Genomic DNA, 3,352 nt, shown 5'->3' with positions numbered 1-3,352 from the left:
CGGTTAACCCAAATCACAAAGACTGGTCTTTGCGTTTAACTGATGCACTTTGGGCTTATCGTACTGCTTTTAAAAGTCCGATTGGTATGTCTCCATACCATCTTATTTTTGGCAAACCTTGTCACTTGCCTGTGGAATTGGAGCATAGAGCCTACTGGGCTATTAAGAGATTTAATTTTGATATGGATAAGGCTAGTTCACTACGCAAACTTCAACTTAATGAACTAGAGGAAATCAGGAATGAAGCATATGAGAATGCTCGAATTTATAAGAACAAAATGAAAGTCTTTCATGATAGAAATATTATGAGAAAAACATTTGAGCCTTCCCAGAAAGTTCTATTGTATAATTCAAGACTTCATTTATTTCCAGGAAAATTGAGATCTAGGTGGACCGGCCCATTTATAGTTAAAACTGTTTATCCGTATGGAACTGTTGAGATAGAGAATCCAAACACCGGTAATATTTTTAAAGTAAATGGCCAACGTTTGAAGTTATTTTTGGACAACTTTACCCCAGAGGTTGAATCGACCAATCTGGGAGATCCTGTTTATCAGGATTGATCTCTATATCTGCTAGAGATCCTCTGTTTGTACATAATTTTTCTTTCTTTCATATGACAATTGGTGAGCAACAACAGTGTGCAGTCATTCTATCAGGTAAATTCTAATCTTCAGCCTTATTATCCTTCATACAATCATATTTAATGCATTCATGTTGAAACATTGGGGACAATGTTGAATTTAAGTGGGGGGAGAGATTACTATATTTTTCTATATATCATACCAATTGTCATATATTTCATATATTTCATAAAAAAAATATTTAAAAATATATATTTATATATATATAAATAAAAAAATAATAATACAAAAATATATATATATATATAATAATAATATATAATAATAACAAACATATATTTTGTTGCATCTAATTACCACTATATATATATTTTTTTTCAAGAAATAAACATGTGCAGCTATTAAGGCAAGGAGCATATTATGACTTATTAGAGACCTATTATTAGATCCCCACACAAGTATTTAATGACAATAGGAAAGCCTCAGGAGTTCACTTGTGTTACCTATTTATTTGTTGACTTTATTCGCAAAAGAAGTACGAGTGTCCTTGTCTTAAAGTCCATGTTTTGGTTTTCACATAAAGATTGAGTTTGAAATTCCCGGCTAGATCACCTGGGTGCCTTATGTTCTGACCTTGGTTGACCTATAGTCACAATACAGTCACGTTACATATGTATATATATATATTTCATTAAAAAAAAGAGAGAAATAATTCTGTTTGTCTTCACTGAGTAACCGGGCCTCTTGCCTACAAAGCAGCGAGTATTCGCGTAAAAAGGTGAAAATGACTGAAATAAGTGACTAGTCTGGCCTCGTGGCGTAGTCTGGTTCGAGTAATTAAGTCCGAGGGGTGTTTCACCTAATGCCTTGAGCCAACTGGATCAAGAGTCATTGACCCAAAGCTCGTTACATGGACCTTACTAGAGCCTAATGGAGTTGGACTGTTGTAGTCACTATGTAAAAAAAAATAATAAAAAATATATATATATATATATAAAAATAAATTAAACATGAGTAAGTTAGTTAAACTTAAACCAAGTGACGTGTGGATGACTGGTTTGACTCCATTGTTTTAGAACTCTGTGTACCTGGGACGTCTAGTTGGGATTGATAGCTTCATTTTTATATGCGAACCATTCTGGATAAATAACATGTGATATTCAGAAAATTTAGTGGATTGAGAGCTAACAAATGGTAGTTAACACTTGTGAATTTGAGTAGTGCACCTAGAATTCAAAGGGTACGCAATTGTGGTGGAGGTATAGGTATTCTGAGACGTCACATTTACATTTGCCTTAAGAGTTGCTATGTTTTAAAGTATCTTCTAAATTAAAAACGATGTTTGTGGGTAACATCACTGCAAACCCTCACGAGACAACACTCGTCCACTAGGGTAACCTAGGGGTTTAACGGCTTGTTGCACGTGCTAAGTGCAATCGTCATGCTCTACGAAAGTGAGTATTTATTTTAATTCATGCATATTAATAAACAATACTTTTGCACTCTCATTTTATCATTTTCACACTAAATTGCTAGAGACCAGCAATAAGCTAGTTGGGGGGTGTGATGAGAGTATAAAAGTAAAATTTTCATATTATCTTAATTAGTATTATAGCTAATCTTTATTAATAAAATTAATTAATTAATGTTTTATCTGTGTCTGAGTGCATGTAATTCAAAAGACCCAATAATGCTGGATTTTAGCCCAATGCCTGGTAGTTCGAGCTTAACAAATTCTCCTGTGTCCGTGATGAGGCGACTCAACAGTTCCTAACATAAAATTTCCATGTATCCACATCAATGAGTTGAAGCAAGTGATTTCCCAACATCTTCAAGTGTCCCTGTGCCGTTTCGAAAGTCCCAAAACAATTCAATCCGTTCGAGCATGCGAGGAGTTTCCCAGTTTTCCCAACCGATCATGGCATCTCCTCAGAGTCCTTCCATCTTCCCTGTTTCTTCCCAGCTCATCCACAAATCCAGCGGCTGTGAGGAGTCTTCTCAACACCCCAACGGTCATCTTCTTCCACACTTCCCAGCCGCATCCCAACCGATCATGGCATCTCAAGCGTTGTGGCATCAACCGGCCACATGGCTTCTTGTCTTCCAACGGATCATTCCAAGCAACAGTGGAAGCATCCCAGCAGCCGAAGATCCCAGGCGATTCAACTTCATCTACCCCATGTTTCATCCATTCCCAAATTTCTACAACGTTTCCAGTTGAAGAATCCCAAGCGATTCAACTTCATCCCGCATCTCAAGCAACCGGATCATCCCCAAACCTCCACGCGTCTCACCAGCCGCGCCTTCAACATGCTATAAAAAGGGGAGCCATCCGGTGAAGAAGGAGGGGACGGGAGGGAGAAAACAGCCGGGAGAGCCGTGTGCGAAGGAGGAGACCAGCAGCCGACGGAAGAAGAGGAGAAGGAGCCGACGGAAGAAGAGGAGAAGGAACCAACGGAACCAAGAAGTCTTCATTTGCATCTTCCGATCAATCCTCTCAGCCGGGCAAGAGAAGAGGAGAGCCCACGGGAGAAGAAGAAAGGAAACAGAGTACTCTGTTTCCTAATCGAAGAAAGAAAGAAAAAAAAAAGGGGTTTATGTTTATTTTATTTATTCTATGCTAATCCCTTTTATAAAATGTTTCCATTTCATATGAGTAGCTAAATCTTCTCTAGCTAAGGCTAGAGAAAAGCCTAGCATTTTCTTCATGTATTTCATTTAATCATCAATGGGATTTTAATTTTTTTTTATTTGATTTATGGTGCAGT

This window comes from Phoenix dactylifera, unplaced genomic scaffold, assembly GCF_009389715.1.
Source record: "Phoenix dactylifera cultivar Barhee BC4 unplaced genomic scaffold, palm_55x_up_171113_PBpolish2nd_filt_p 000448F, whole genome shotgun sequence".
NCBI classification, from domain to species: Eukaryota; Viridiplantae; Streptophyta; class Magnoliopsida; order Arecales; family Arecaceae; genus Phoenix; species Phoenix dactylifera.
The sequence above is the reverse complement of the archived record's forward strand: the minus strand, read 5'-3'. Positions refer to the sequence as shown.